Source organism: Hylobates moloch, unplaced genomic scaffold, assembly GCF_009828535.3.
Source record: "Hylobates moloch isolate HMO894 unplaced genomic scaffold, HMol_V3 SCAFFOLD_3, whole genome shotgun sequence".
Classification (NCBI taxonomy): domain Eukaryota; kingdom Metazoa; phylum Chordata; class Mammalia; order Primates; family Hylobatidae; genus Hylobates; species Hylobates moloch.
Genome location: NW_026652278.1, coordinates 107,308,176 through 107,325,838, shown reverse-complemented (window position 1 = coordinate 107,325,838; position 17,663 = coordinate 107,308,176). Strand labels below are relative to the sequence as shown.

At 36.0% G+C, this 17,663-nt stretch overlaps 1 pseudogene; it reads left to right on the top strand.

Annotated features, from left to right (window-relative positions):
- The first annotated feature begins 887 nt into the window (after positions 1 to 887).
- Positions 888 to 2,235, top strand: LOC116479890 (corepressor interacting with RBPJ 1-like; annotated as a pseudogene).
- Positions 2,236 to 17,663: the final 15,428 nt, after the last annotated feature.

Sequence of the window (17,663 nt, the reverse complement as noted above, 5' to 3'; positions counted from 1 at the left end):
TGAGCCAAGATCGTGCCACTTCACTCCAGCCTGGGTGGCAGAGCCAGACCCTGCCTCCAAAAATAAATAAATAAATAAATAAAAATAAATTTAAAAATTTTAAATTTAAGAATTTAAAAAATAGATATGCATATAAGTAAAAAGAGAAATTCACTTCTCGTTTACATAAAATGGTGGCTTTTTTCGGCACAATGATTTGGAATTAGGCTCCTTTCTTTATGGGTTTTTCTGTGTCTTCAGGTATGGTTGCTTTCCACATCCGCCCAACAGAAGGGGCAAGATATCTTAAAGGGTCATATCTACTAGCCCAGAAATGGCACACTAAACACCCATTTATATTCCATCAGCTAGAGCTCAGTCATATGGCCACGATTACTCACACAGAGTAGACAATACATGGTTTCCAAATGAACATAGTAAGTTGTACTGAGTGAGATACAGTCTCTTGTGACCAAAGTCACTGAAATGTTTTTGTAGGAATGGAATATATATTGAGTAAGCGTCAAACAAAAAATACAGTCTAAAAGTAAACTTCTAGGGGAGGCTGGGAACTATAATGTAGCTTAACTACTATAAAAAAAACTCTTGGTGATTTTTCGCAGTAATCTTTCCTTCTTGCTTATGTCACGACAGTGAAAGTTGTCAAAGAGGCTTTGTTGCTTGCAGTCATTTAAGGATCAGCTTTTTTTCCATATGATGCTTCAACAATATCCTAGGACCTCAAAGCTTCTGCATGATCCTCTACAGTGGCCAGAAGACAAAAGGAGAGAGAATTATTTGAGGGACGAGGCCTGAAAGTTGTAGACAACCCCTTCAATCACATCCTGTGAACAGAGCTTAGTCATATGACTCCACTAGCCTCTGCTTTCCTCAGCTCCAGCTCCAAGATGGGGAAATCCTCCACCAACTTCAAGTGCAAGAAGGACTTTCATCCCACCTCTAAATCTAATATCAAAAAAATATGGAGGGAAGAATAGAAAATATCATATGGTAAGAAGAAATAAGAATTAATGCAACAATATCTTTAAGAACAAGAATCGTACGATAATAGCTTGGTTATGGGATATGAATCTGTAAAGAATGGTCTTGATTTCATGTATGAAGCCTCACCAGGAGTTTAAAAAGTAAACAAAGAGAAAGAAGAAACAGAGGAGAGACTGGATACAAATTTGAATGGCAGAAAGGAGCCCTACAAGAAAAATATGCCAAAGATGACATGAACATCAGAGATCAACCCTTTGGTATTCAGGTTTGAAATGTGAGGGGCATTAAATGTCACAAATGGGGTCATGTCAACACAGATCAAGAATACCCTTTGTTGGGTCTTTCCGGAATCAATGCAAGTTCAGTTCCCAGTGATGGCTCAGGGCCATCAATGCACCCCCTCAGAGCCAACAGAGGAAATGAGAAACAGTGGATTTGCCCTGAAATGTAATGTACTATGGAGAAACTTGACCAGAAATGATCCATCACAGGAGTTTGCTGTAAGTGAGGCTGAAGAAGATCCAGAAGTTGAATTTTTAAAGTTATTAACAATCAAACGAAAACAGAAACTCCTCAGGAAATTAGATAAACTGGAGAAGAAACAAAGAAAAAGAGATAGAAAAAAAGAAAAAGTTTCAGAAGAGCTGAAGTACACACAAAACCATAAAAACAAATCCTCTTATTCCTCCTCCTCCTCCTCCTCTTCCCCTACTGAAACTTCAGAAAGCAGTAGAGTGAGAGTGACATTAAAGAAAAAAATATATTGAAAAGAAGAAAAGAAAGAAAAGCAAAAGCTCATAGGGCATAACAACAGTGATTCTGAAGAGAAGGACAAGCCTAAAAAGAGAAAACTTTATGAAGAACTTTCTAGCAGTTACCCTAACCAGGAAAAAAGCTAAGGAAAGGCCTGAGTTCTTAAAACACGAGAGTTCTAGGGAGAATGGCAAATGGAGCCATTCCGATTCTGACAAAAAGTCCAGAAGCCATAATCATGGCCCAGAGAAGAAAGTCTCTGAAAGAAAGGAGGGGAGCAGCAGAAGCCATGGCAGAGAAGATAGGAGCTGGGGAAGCCAAAGCAGAAGTTCTGTAGCTATAAATAAAGAGAGATAAGAAAACAGCCACAGCTAAGTCCCAGTGAAGAGTGTAGTAGAAGAAATGACACCAGAAGCCATGGCACAGATATATACAGAGAAGAAAAAATGTACAGAGTACCCAGGAGATACGCATACTAAAGTGACACAAAGAGAATGAAGCAGAATGAGAGAATAAAGAGAGACTGTACGTGATGATTATCTGGGAATAAAAATATCTCCACTTTTTAATGAATACCTTTATCATGGGCTAAATGATGTACTATGTCTTTCTAATTAATAAAGCTCTATTTAAAAAAAAAAAAAGAGGCTGGAAAGTAACGTCTAGCTGTTTGCAAATTAAAATAGATATTTGTGTACAAGCCAGTCTTTGACTTTTATTCTCCACACATGGAACACACTTGCCACTTCCGTAAAAGAGACAGCCAATGTCTCATCCAGTCTCTGCCCCTAGCTCAGAGTCTAGAACCTTTAGGAGCTATGCAGTCCTCAAGCACAAATGCCATGTCTGGTAGTGCTATATGAACTATAAGTCGTGTTTATTTGATCCCCTTTTTCACCAAAAAGTATATGTATGTTATATGTATACATAGAGTGGAGCAGAATAACTACGATAACCACGCCCATTTGAAGAATAGCAGAATGGAAGTAATCATTTGGCTGTAGTGGCTATGAAATCTTGTTGGGCCAGCTTGGTGAATGAAGGTTATTTTCCTGACACTTGGTAGAGTTTCCAAATTAGACCCTGACTCTGTTTTCTGGGAGTAACCCTTCATTTCCCATTATTCTCCACTGGGGATGTTGCCATCCTTTGGGGATGCTCAGCTTTTACAGCTCATTTACTTCTGGAGAAAGCTTGATGAACTGAAATGTGTTTAATAGCTTGAACATTCAAAGGTTTTTTTTTCTTTGACATTGTCTCATTGGCAACAGAAGTCCCTCAAAATTTTAGTGGGTTTCTGATTTATTTGCTTCAAGTCACTTTCATATGACAGTAACCATACTTAAAGTATTTTTCTAGACCTAGTTTTATCTCTGCTTGCTCATCCTCAAGCCTCTTCTCTCAACTTGATAGGGTATCATGATGGCAGCTGGATAGACCTTCATGGAAAGGTACCTTAATTTGACTTTCTAAAATGTGGCTGAGTAAATCACTTCAACTGAAAAGTCTCACTTGAGTCTTCAGTGCTCAAAGCCATTTTCTCGATCTCATCTTTTATGTCTCTTATTTTGGAGTTCAGAATCAATTGGCTTTCCCACTTTAAAAAAGCCTCTAAATTCCTCCTGTTCCTTTTTTGCTACAAATAAACCACTTATTTCTTGCGATCTCTTTCTTGCAATGCCTTTCGAAACTCATCCAATAGCAACCTATACTCATGAATAATGTTCTGTTTTTCAAGCTCTCTTCATAGTTATATGTGCATGCTTGTGGTCTGCCTTTCTAGTTATCATATTTTATTTTTACCAAATATTTTGCCATAGTAAAGGATGGATCTCAACTGTCAGCCTTTTATATCTGCTTCTTTGTAGCTCATTGCCCAACCACTCAGCCAATGACACATTCTTTAGGTTTTATTGCAGCAGCAACACCCCTCAATATCTGTGTTAATGTGGCAGGCTAAAAGTTATTAGAATCAACAATAAAATATCAACGGATTATCACATACACACACAAGACATCATTCTTCTTTACATCACAGTACAATGGAAATTGAGGGTGGAGGAGCTGCTTCATGTAATCATTTAGGGATCCAAGTGCCTGTGATCTCATGGCTCTATCATCCCTCAGAGGCTCAGAGTCCTCCACTGTATAGTTCACATCTGGCCTGCAGATATTGTATTGTTTACATCTGGATGCCAGGAAAGAAAGGGAGTGTGGAGAAGTAAGTCAGGCTTTAAGGATTAGGCATGGAAATGGCACATATCACATCTATGTATGTTCTGCTACCTACACTCAGAAACATAGCCCCACTTAATACAGAGGATTAGATTATACAGTCTAAATGGGTATATGGAGAAAGATAACACAGATATTGTTTACAGTTAGCAAGTTTCTGCCACAACAAAAAAGAAAATGGATTTGTGGTGAGCAACTGGCAATGTCTGCATTAGCTTATTTCCAGGATGCTGTACTACTTAGAAGTTGAGCCTTGTGGGTTTTGCACCAATGGAGTTACTACTATAATTCAGACCCATCAGCTGTGCCTAAGAGTGGAAGGAGATTTAAAAAAAAATAAGTCAAGCCATTGAAGGCCTTTTATGCCATGGTAGAGAATTTGCTTTCCATTCTATAGTAACAGAGAATTTTTTTGAGATCTCGTTTGTTCATAATAGAGTGACACAATCAAATTTTCGTTATTAAACTACAGCTCTAGAAATGTAAAAGAAAGAAGGAAACTAACATTAATTGGACATTATTTAGTGCCAAAAATTACCTAGGTTTGATTTCATTTAACTCCAGCAGCAACCTTATAAATTAGATAATTTTATTGTGTCCCATTTATACAAGTGAGGAAAGTTCATAAAGCTTTATCTTTTGTCTTACAATAAGTCTCAAAGCTGATATGCCAACTGAGAAATATCTGACTCCAGAATCTATGTTTTTTTCAATAGATAAGCAGATTAATTGGAGGTGATACTAGAAACATAAAAGCCTTTTAGAAAATTGTTTCAGCATCTCATGCAAGTAAAGAACAGAGTATGTACTAGGTCAGCAGTGTGAGGACAGAAAAAAACAGCAACCCATTTAGGACATAACTTGAAAGCATAATAGACAAAGCCTGGGCATCTATTGAATCTGAGAGGCAATGGGGAGGTAAGAATTAAGAATATCTCTAGTCTCTTGCTTAGGAAAAAGGACAGTGAAGAGCAGAATCATGTTTATCAAGCTGAAAAAAAAGATCTTAAAATAAGAAAGGAGTCAAAGTGGAAAGTTTACTACTGTGCTATGGAATTTAAGGAAGATCGTTAGCGAATTCTCGAATATCTTCAATGTCTCCAAGTTGTCCCTTCACCTTCTTGCTTAAATAAAAATGCAGATGCCTTCTGTGAACCTCATTTTCCTTGAAACCCCTGAAGTAAATTCTGATTTTCCGCTCACAGTTCTTGGACCAGTAAATAAAGTAAGTGTCCTTGTTTCTCACAGTGGATCCCAGATCATTTCCTTCCCTCTTCCCTGAAAGAAAAAACAAAAAGCTTTAAATTCCATATCTTCAGAGTAGTTCACTACTAGCCCTGCTTATTACTGTCATCTACTGTTACCTGATGTATTAAGCAGCTTTTGCTGCTAATGCTGCATGACAAACAATCTCAAAACTTAACAGTTTACAAAAACAATCATTTATGTTCCACCTACTGGTCTGTGGATTGGCTTTAGCTGGACGGGAATGAGCTAAACTCACTTGGGCTTAGAACCAGGTTATAGATTAGTTTCAGATCTGCTTCACATGTCTTCACATTCCAAATCCCAGGCTGAATGAGCAGCTGCCATCCCAGCATGCAGTTCTAACAACAGAGGTCAGTAGGAGCTCAAGAGGACTGGCTACATCCTGTAATAGCCTTTAAAGCCTCTGTTCAGATCTGGCACATTTTCACTTATCGCTACATTCACTTGGCCAAAGAAAGTGACATGGCCAAGCCTAATATTTACTAAACAATAATAAAATCTGCCACAGTGGGTCATGATCATTGATTAAACATTTTATCTCTTGGATCCCCAAAACCCTCTTATGTTGATTTCTTTTATTATGCATTAGGTCCTAGGATACATGTGTAGGATATGCAGGTTTGTTACAAAGGTATAAACATGCCATGGTTGTTTGCTGCACCCATCAACCTGTCATCTATGTTAGGTATTTTTCCTAATGCTGTCCCTCCCCTAGACCCCCATCCCCCAACAGGCCCCAGTGCATGATGTTCCCCGCCCTGTGTCCATGTGTTCTCATTGTTCAACTCACACTTATGAGTGAGAACATGCAGTGTTTGGTTTTCTGTTCCTGTGTTAGGTTGCTGAGAATGATGGTTTCCAGCTTCATCCATGTCCCTGCAAAGGACATGAACTCATCCTTTTTTATGGCTGCATAGTATTCCATGGTGTATATGTGCCACATTTTTTTTATCCAGCCTATCATTGATGGGCATCTGGGTTGGTCCCAAGTCTTTGCTATTGTGAACAGTGCTGCAATAAACATATGTGTGCATGTGTCTTTATAGTAGAATGATTTATAATCCTTTGGGTATATACCCAGTAATAGGATTGCTGGGTCAAATGGTATTTCTGGTTCTAGATCCTTGATGTTGATTTTTAAAGTAATGGTATGGGCTTTATAATTATCCTTTCAAAATGTTAATTTCAAAACTGAGGTCTATCAGTTCTTTAGACTACTCTCTTCCTTTGGAATTCATTCATTCCCATAATAAATCTCTAGACCCTCTACAAAATAACAATTTCAATTTCAAGCTTCCTATTCTTCAACAACTTCTTTCTATATACATTTTCTCTGTATACATATATACATGTATACATATTCTCTCATCTCCTCCCATAATTCCTGCTTACTACTTTCAATATCTTGTGTTGGGCAGACTAATGACCCCCAAAGATGTCAATGTCCTAATTCCCACTGTTACATGACAAAGGGAAATTTAAATATTAGACAGAATTAAGTTTACTAATTAGCAAATCTTAAAATATGAAGATTATCCTGGAATATCCAGATGGGCTTATTGTAATCACAAGAGACTAAATGAGGAAGGCAGAAGAGTAAGAACCAGAGAAAGATGTGAACAGACATTGCTGGCTTTGAAGATGAAAGGGGGCCATGAACAGGGAATGGGGGAAACCACTAGAAACTGGAAAAAATACCAAAATATATTTTTTCCCTAGAGCTTTCAGAAAGAAACTCAACTTTATCCTCACCTTGATTTTAGCCCAGTGGGACACATTTTGGAGTTCTGACATCCGGGATTGTAAAATAATAAATTTGCATTTTTATAAACTATTACATTTGTGGTAACTTGCTACACAAACAATAGGAAACGAATAGACATCCCAACTCAAAACTCCTTTAACCCCAGAAAAACAATACTTTGATATTATCACATTTTTACTGTCCCTCACTTTCCTTAGGGCTTCATTTTATTCACGCAATTCATCAGCTTAGATTCTACGGCCAGACATTATAATAACCCTGCTCTGTTGCTTTGTGATACCTCACTCAGTAAAACTGAAAACACTATCTCTCAGCCCACTCTAAGTCTGCACTCACATGTCAGAATGTGACAATGACAGTGATTATGCAGAACACAATCACCTTAAACTCATTGCGTCTTTCATCAAGAGGGTCTCCAATACTATCCAGCTAAAATATTGTATTTCCCTAATGCATTCACTAATCCACTTTCTGAATAACTACTTTATATCTATTTCTCCTGAAAACTCCCACACCAATTCCCCCATTACATTAGGTCAATGACCTTGTTTCATTAAATAAAAGGAAACAATCTGAAGGTTACATCCACACTATCCCACCTTCCCACCTGTGTGCCCTGTGTTTTTTCTCCTATTGCTATGGAGGGTATGACTGTGCTTTTAGCTAAAGCCACATCTTTCACTTGTACTCTATGCCTTGTCTTCTTTAACCCACTCGAGGATATCAATCCGGAAGTTCTCCAGTCTCTCTCAAGTCTTAATTTTCTCTCTCTACAACCATTTCACTTCATATATGAACATAATATCATTTCTTCTGTATTAAAAATATTTACTTGCCCCCCAGCCTTATCCGAGGCCTCCCATGTCCTTTCTCTTAGCTAAACTTCTCAAAAGTCTTGCCTACAATCATCGTCCTCTATTTCTTATCTCAAATCTCTCCTGCATTCTTTCTTGAACTCATGCCATTATTTTCCTCAAACACTAAAAAACAATAGGTTTTGTTAAGTCACCAATGGCCCTGTATTCCAAAGTCCAAAGATAGTTATCAACCCTCATTTTGTTTGACCTATTAATAGCATTCGATTCTTCAGATACCTCTTTCTTCCTTAAAGTAATTTTTTCACTTGGATTCCAGATCACCATCTTTTTCTGGTGTTCCTCTTTTCTCAGGGAGAGCTCCCTCTCTATCTCCTTTGTTGTTTTCATATTCCTAATCTCTAGAGTGTAGTGTCTCATATCGAACTCATGGGACTTCTCTATTCATGCTCACTCTCTTAGTGATCTCATCCAATCTCTAAGACACCAAGCTGAAAATGTTCAAATTTACGTGTCTACCCAGGAACTCTCCCCTGAACTCCAGCCTCTTATATTCAAGACTATCTACACAACATCACGATTTGGATTTTTAATAATAATTTCAAACAAAATATTCCTCTTGACTCTCCCTTTCCCTGATACAAGCACACACATACATGCACACACACCCCAAATATGTATCTTTTGAACTCTTTACATATCACATCTCAATAGTAACTCCATTCTCATGGTTTCTTGGTCAAAACTTTGTGTGGTAATATCAATTCTTCCCTTTTGTTAATATCCATATTCTGTTGTTTCTACTTTCAGAATATGTTCAGATTGTGACCATTTCTCCTTTATGTCTACTGCAATCTCCCTGGTCAGAGCTTGCTTGGACATGGCAGTAACCAACTAACTGTCCTAAGTTTGGCAGCCATCAACTGGCTTCTCATTCTACTCCATGAGAGTCAAAGTCAATGATTTTGATTGCTTCCCCAAAGCCAAGTCTAGCCTATTTGAGCCTTTGTACAAAACATTATAAACTTCTTCCTCCTCTAATGAATTCAGCTGCATCTACCTAGCACATGGCAGAATAAGTCTTTCCCATCTACCCAATTTATGCTTGTGACTCTTCTCCCCATCCCCACCTCACCAGAACTCACTTAGTCTTTTCCTCACTTTACATACATAGCGTAGTATTTGGTGTTGGTTTTTTTTTTTTTTTTTTTTTGGTTATTTTCTCTCTCTTCCTTCTAGAATGCAAGGCCCATGAGGATATATATGTTTCTCTGTCTTGTTTAATACTCTATTCCTAGTGCCTAAAAAAAAAGTCTGATACATAGCAGGTGCTCAATTATGTTTCTTGAATTAATGACTTGAATTAATTGTATCTCCTGAGCAAGAAAACCTAACATAGTTGAAATATAATGAATAAGAGCACTCCAAATATTTAGAATGAGAAAACTTTTCCATCAAGACAAGGAAGCACACTGAGAAGGAATAAATATAATAAAATACGTGACTTGATTCCAGTTCCCCAAACTCAAAATAAATCAATTGCTTCATGAGGTAGCATAAATCATGCCAATAATTATTAAAGTCATCAAATTACTTCTAAAATATATTACACAAAGACTATGTATATGTTATTGTGTATATGTTTGATGGGGAAGTGAAAAAGGGAAAGAGACACTAACTAATTTAGTTTTACCTTCAAAGATCAGACGCTTTTTGGAATTCACTCCAACTGATAGACTAGCACAAACATTTGGAAAACCTCAGACTAAAGAAAACTTAAAAAAATGCTCAGTTTTATTCTTGTTTATCTTTTCTCTGATTGCTGTGAATTTCTCACAAAGTAGAAAAACACAAGTACTGGAAATATATGTCGACAGCTCAAAAATCAAAGCAACTAGTGTTCATTTTGAGAAACAAAAAATAACCCCTGCCATATCATTTTCTAAAATCTAAAATTTGAGCTATATTTGCTTTACTAAAATTTTATTCCTGTGCATCAGGGGATCTTTCTGGTGCTTAATTCCTTTTTAGATGGTCACTTCACAGAATATTTTAGTAAATTCACTTAGAAAAATCTATGCTTTCAGCCGGGCATGGTGGCTCACACCTGTAATTCCAGCACTTTGGGAGGCTGAGGTGGGAGGATCACCTGAGGTCGGGAGTTCAAGACCAGCTTGAGCAACATGGAGAAACCCTGTCTCTACGAAAAATACAAAAATTAGCCAGATATGGTGGCATGTGCCGGTAATCCCAGCTACTCAGGAGGCTGAGGCAGAAGAATTGCTTGAACCCAGGAGGCAGAGGTTGCAGTGAGCTGAGATTGTGCCACTGCACTCCGGCCTGGGTGACAAAAGCAAAACTCCATCCAAAAAAAGAAATAAAATCGATGCTTTATGCTTTCGGTGCTCTTCTATTTTCACCACATAGGAAGTATCCTGTCTTCTTGAATGTGTTTACAACCTGAATATGTCCAGTACACTGGAACTTCATGAATCGAAAGGCAAAACTATCCAGTTACACAAAAGTATGCATAATTTATCAGATCAGCTTCTTCCTATGGAGATAGTCGTAGATTCTCTGTTCTATACTGTCAATTCCCAGGTTTGTATTATTGGCCATTGTGTTATTATTTGCTGAAATGAATTTTAAAAGTATGACTCTTTATCCTATGACATTATAGTCCAACTGCAAAAATACCAATTGGCATGAACAGCATGCTCTGGCTGTTTATTCACATGGCACAGCCTGCTCTAGCCAGGTCTTTTCCTTGCCCTTTCCATTTGTCTAACATTTGTCCTCTTCTACTAGCCAACCTGCATAAAATTAATTACTTAGAAATGGCCAAATGATGTTCAGATTATATAGAGAGAAACCCAGTAATTGTTTCTCTACTTAAAATTGTTCATTGGACAAACGCATTAGAAAAGACATTATAGAGATAACTGGCAAAATTTACGAGTGGATAGAGTATTGGAAGACATCAAGAAATTATTATTTTCAGATGTGATAATATTATTTTAGATGTATGTGTTCCTATTTTTGTAAAGATGCACATTAGAAGTACTTAGAGATAAAATGTAATGATGTATGTAATTTATTTCACAATAATTAAGCAAATAAAAATGAAATTATAAAGTAAAAAGCTGTTAATGTCTGAAGTATCACTGATGATTTATGTTAACACTTATATTGGCATATATTATTCCTGTTATTAAAAAAAAATTACTAAGTAGCAGTTATTGAGTGCTTATTATGTGCCAGGCACTCTGGTAAGTATTTTATATGCACTATCACATTGAATTATCCAACAAACTTATTTGCTGGGTAATAATATTTCCCTTTTAAAAATGAGAATATTACCTCATAAAAATTAAGTTATTGTCCAATGTGACAGTGTTTAAAATATCTTACACAGAAGCAAAAATATATTCTGTCAAGATAAGGCAAATTAAAATAATTGAAGAAAAATAAATGAAGAAAATTTAGTAATAGGAAAATAAAGTAGAGCCAATAGTGAGTTTGGCAAGATAATTTAAGGCCTTAAAGTGGTATACACTTGTGAAATAAACTCCATAAATTTGATTCTAAGTTTATCAGCAAACCACACAAAGAAGAAAGTACTACTAGTTACAAAATTCACAGCATTCTGAAAGTTAAGGAAAAATGTTTAGTAAAAGGCTAATTATCACTGTTTCCAAGATGAGCTCAGAGAACAGTTTCTATTGGTTCTGAGGACAAGGTTAATAAATAGAAAAGATCCTTTGGACCAGTGATGTTCAAACTTCATTGTTCATAATAATTATCTACATTTTTGCATTAATAAACTTTTTTAGAGCAGTTTTAGGCTCACAATAAAATGGAACAGAATGTCCATTTTACTTTTTCCAGAATGTCATATAGTTGAAATCATACATTATGTAGCCTTTTCAGATTGGCTTCTTTCACTTAGTTATATGTATTTAAATTTCCTCTGCATTAATCAAATAATTTTATGTATAGAATTCCAGGCTTCACTACCAAAAATTATGATTTAGTAAGTTTGAGATAAGGCCAAGGAATGTGCATTCCAGAGGATTCTAACACAAAGGTACGTTATCAGTTTTTGAGAAACACTGTTCTAAATGTCCTAATAATAATTAACACATGATGCTGTTTCCTATAGAGTCAGTCATGCTCACGGCAATATGCCAAATGCAATCAAGCAAAATAAATGATGTGTTACATTTATATATAACATAATACAGCTTCAGGGCATAATTTTCTGATAATGTGGCTATTTAATGATAGATTTTAGAGTATCTGGGTGTGGAAACTAGGGCCCAAAGGATAAAATGAGAAGGGCACATGTGCCTTGTGTGGCCAGCACAGTGTTTTACAAACAAGCAAATCACATTTGATAAATGTCCTTGGAAATTATTCATGCTCTTGATATATATTTTGTATGTATATGTACATGTATATGTATATGTGTATGTGTATGTATATGTATAGAAATACAGACTCATCTACCTTTACTTGAGTGGGCCCCTAAAGGCCTTTGGGCTTGCAACCTCAATTATAGCAATGGTTTTCAGATTGTTCATTGCACAGCTGTGGGTTCCACTAAAGACAACAGGGTTCAACAGGAGTCCCTGGGGTAAACTCTTCTTTAAATCCATTTTATTTACTGGACTGTGTGAAAAGTCCCATTTGATAAAAAAGTTCTGCTACTTTAAAAGATGTTTGAAAAATATAGATTTAGTTGAAAGAATGGATGATACAATCTTTATGCAGTCTTCTATAACTACTGTTTATCTCAGCCAAGTTTTTGGAAGCTATTGACAGATAGCAAGGTCAAGAGTATGTTCTTAGGAAGGATCTTGCATATAGTCGCTTTTACTGTGGGAGTTGAGTGCAGTGCAATATGCTTCAATAGGCAGTTTTGCTGGGAGTAGGCTGCCATTCTCTTGTAAAAATTAAGAATCCTGTAAAGGATGTGTAGCTGACTAGGTGAGGGCTGCTCACCTCTAAAGAGAGCCAGGTAATACTTATTGGTAAGAATAAAGTTATTATCAAGCAGCAATTCCAAGTTTGCTCTTCCATAGCAACAAGTGAGCAAAGAAGCCTTCACAATTCCAAGCTATGAAGCATGACTGCAACTTAAATCATATAAAAATGCCCAACAAGCCATGAATAGTACAAGATGAACCTCCAGGTAGTAACTGCTGCCTGCTAAAAGTTAAATAAAAATCTTGCCTGATATGATAATTTTCATTTTGGAATATTTTAATTGTAGCTCCTCTTTCTGCCAGGAAACAGGTAGTAGGAGCTACTTTCTCTTAAGACCCCCATTCTGTCCTGGTAATAAACTAATTCATTTTCATACAACAAAATGCTTATCTTTCAATTATCTCTATCTGGGGATATTCACTTAAAGATGTAAAATATTTGTAGAGTGTGTCAAAAAGTGGGGAAGAGAGAGAGAGAGACTGACCAGGACACATCTCTATTTTCTTTCCTCTGGAAGGCATTAATAGGCTATTCTGATTGACTTGGATTTCATTAGTAGTACTGTATTACAATGTAAATCTTTATACATTGTTAATCATTGATACTAATCAGTGAGATATAATCCTTAATAATCTTTATCCACAGATTTAAAGGCTGAAAAAATATCAATGAAGGCTATAGTCTTCGATTACTATGGAAATGTTTGGCGATAAAGTGATATAAAATGTAACAGAGGTTAGTCCTGGAATAGCAATACATACACACAGCCTATCATTCCTACAAAATGTTGGCCTGAGATATCCAGAGGTTTACTAAGCAAGAAAATAGCATATATTTTACATTGAAATCTTAATGGATCCATAACTTGTGTGAAATAAAGAGCTACCTTTTAAAAAACGAGGATGATTTACATTCAGAGTTATACCAAATAAGAAAAATAGTGATAAAAGCAACACAGTTATGAAACATCCTTAAATAGTCATTAAAGAAAGAACACCACCACCATCACCAGCACCCCCCACCCACGCTGCACATATGAAATGCTGCTTGGCTCAATCTTATTGTTTCGACTCAGCTACTACGTAAGTAACAATCAGAGTGTAGCCAAGAATCTGGCAATTGCTATGTCATACTGAGAAAATTAAATCACTCCTTTGTGAATTTGTATCTGAGCTTCAACAGCTTACTCACCAAGTTCGTGTTTGGATGACACGAGTCCTTATCTGTCTTCCTAACTATATATAGCCACTAAGTTTGGGTTTTTTCCTACAAAACTATTTGTAACTAAATTACATAGTAAACATGTACATTTTTACATTTAATCAGACCCTGAGTTATTGCTTCCAGTTTTTACCTTTCTCCGGAGTTTACTAATCTGGTTGGAAGTTTTTCAGCTGCCAAAAGTTCGTCAAAAGCAAATACTAAACAAAAATTTCCTAGTTTCCTGGGATAAAATGAGTTTAGGTTATTGACTCTCTATAGTGGTGAAAGAAGAGAATCTACCTCAAATTCCTAGAGTTTTCAGTGGTCTTCACTGAAGAATAGCAGTAAATCTCAAATACGACCTGAAAGCACCTGTCCCTCTTAGTAGTGTCGGTGCCCCATCCCTGTCTTTCTCAATTCAAATCTGTATACAGAGAGAACCAAGACTGTGAAAAAAATGTGCTAATTAAAATTATGCTCAAAACCACCCGAACCCCTTCATCTGTTCTGTCTCAGATAGGTCAGTGTCAATATTTTTTGTTTCTCAAAATAATAGAAGAATATTCTTGCCAAGTGTTTAGCACACTGTAGTTATTCAATAACTATATGTTGATTAATTAAGTCGCTGAATACATGAAAAAACTGCAGTTAATCTGATTGTCCACAATCCAGTGTATGCAAGATTTTCTTATATTTTAGGGGAAAAAGACAAATTCATATTCCTAAACTTCACAAAACCCAAAACATTGTTTGAAAAGCAAAAGGCAAAACTAAGAACAAATGAATAAACTCTTTGGTGTAGGTGTTTTTGTAAAAAGAAAACAAAAGTTTAAACAGATTTCCTAGGGGTATTAAAGCCTCATACACACATTTTGTTTCCAGTTTTATGTTTGTTAGTGATTTCTTTTTTGTTTGTGTTCATTTTTGTATTTTTCCTGATTCACTTTGGGTTGGAGACTATCTGACATTTGAAGATATATTATTTCTGCCATCATAATAGTCAGGTATTCAGTATGAGCTAGATTTATGTTATGGAGTTTAACTCCTTCATCAAACATATAAGGAAATTAAAAATGTAAGAAAGTGATTTGTTCCAGATCACTGAATTTATTAGTAAGAAAATTATTGATTTATTCCACCCTATCAATAGTTTAGTGCTCTCTATTTTCTAGTGATTTTTAAACTTTTTAGTAAAACTATTTTTATTAAAACTATTTTTTCCCTTCATGGTTAATAGAGAAGTTTCACTTGATTTAACCTCTTAGTGCAATGACTCTGTGAAATAGGGGTATGTTCTGGTAGCATAAATCTATTGCTGTAGAGAATTATAATTTATTTCAAAATTTTCATGCCAGTCACCAGTATTGTGTTCACTGCATTGCTCAGGTTTCTTTCCATTATAAACTACAATCATAATAATAATAACAACAACAATAATCATAAGCCTATCTTAAACTAACTTAAGTACACAAATGAATGGATTAACTCATGCACCTAATAAAGCTAGATCAGGTGCAGCTGGATCCAGGGAACCAGAGCCATTGAGTCTAAAGCTCCTGTCCTATAACTTTAGCAATCCTAGCAGAATCTGAAAAAATAGCTCCTGCTTGGTTTGTATTCTGATCCCTGCACTTGTCACTGTGGGCAGGAGATGACTTACTCAGACTAACCAGTCCTGGATCACATGCAAATCCCTGTCACTGGAGGAAAGAATTTAACCCACTCAAACTACGTAGAACCCCCCAATAAGGAGGGGCTTCATTGTCAAAAGAATGAGGAGGTGTGCTGAGTAGGAAAACACACACACATGTGCACACACATACATACACACACAAAGGTGTCTATCCCGGTCCCTTTTCAAATTGTTTCAATATGGCTCAGTCTAAATTATCAAACTTATTTGGGTTTTGAATAAGAATGCAGTCAATATTCCTGGGCAGAGTACACATTATCTTCTGCTGACAGAAAAACTACAGGCCCGAGGTTCTAATTTCCACTGACATTAATGGCTTTCTAGAAACATTCATTTACACTGGCTATGATTTACTATACCAGCACTAATAGCTCTTTAAGATTCTTTTAATTGTTAAAAGACATCTAACTATGCAATATTAGAAAATCAACCAAACGTTGACTCAGCTAAACTCTAAAATATTATGGGAAAAATCTGCAATAACTGGTTCTCTTTACTTAAACAACGTATCTTTTATGTTCATTTTAAGGTCCTAAATATAGTTATGTATAAGCAAATGATATTTATTTACTTAGTGATTATATCCTGATGAATTAAGAAACACGTATTTTCTTGCAGGGAGAAACCTGCAACCAAACAAGCAACCACAACAAAAAGATTACAACTGAAAATTTTGGGCATATTTATACAACTATGTTGAAAATTATAATACTGTCTTGAAGGGACGATACAGAGATACAAATTTACATGGCTTAAAATTAAATGAATTCTTCACTGTGAAAGCTCTCTTAGAAGCAGCATAAATAATAACTCTTTTTTAGCTCTTCGAAGGAAATAAAATTTAATCTGTCTCTCCATTGGATGTCAGTATTGTACTACTAAAATATCACTGCCAGGTTTACCATGCAAAAAAAAAAAGTGAACTGGATACCTTACTGATGAACTCAAAAGTCAAGCTGTTTTACATAATTTTACCTACAACTCAATTAGTTATATCATTGTTGCTGTCTGGTGTATATGACTTTGTGATATTCTCTTTCAGCAGCTACAAAGTCCTGTTGGTTCAAAAATGAATGCATTTGAAAAACGACTTGAAAATGTCACTACCACTTTGAATAACCTTCAAAACTGCTTACAGGAGGTCAGTACTCTCGCTAGGTTGGTGTACAAGTGAGGATGATTAATTTTTTAAAAGGATAATAATTCAATTTTAAAAGACACACAGTTACTCACCTTGTGTGCAATAGCCTATTTGTACATTTTGGAGGTGGTTGGCAGGAAGTTACACAATGATTTCTAAAGCTGCAAACGGAGGTATATAGCATATCATAATATATTTATTAAGGACTAATGCAAACCACATTGAGTTATAGGAAGGAAAATGTATTCCCTTCCCCAGTGCTTAGAATTTACTGAACATGAAGAATTCGAATGAGACTGTTTAGTGAGAAGGGGAGGAATTTCCATGCCTACTTCCCCAAACAAATAAATCACTGCTTATATCCTGGGAATGTTTCCAAATAGTCTATGTTTAATGATATAAGGAGCATTTATAACCGAGTTTATATTCACATGTCTTTTCTGTCTTACTTTTCAAATGTATACTTCAGACTGAGGCTGCGAATACCAAATATATGTTCAAGATAGAATACTAGGGTACCAAGGTCAGTTGTCCTTGCATTGTTCTTTTACGTTTTAAGACAACAGCAGCGTTGCTCCACTGAATGGTTACCCTGTATTCATCCATAAACAGCCCAGAATAATCCATAGAACAGCATAAGAGTAACTTTGAAATCATTCTTATTCCATTGCAGAAAAAAAAAGGATCAGTGGACTAAACAGAAAAAAGAAGACTTCCTGTCTTAGATTGGCCATCTGTTCAGGCCATTTCATTGAACACTTTTTTTGTTGTTTTTGTTTCTGAGTCAGTGTCTAGTTGCTAATTGGTAAACGTTAA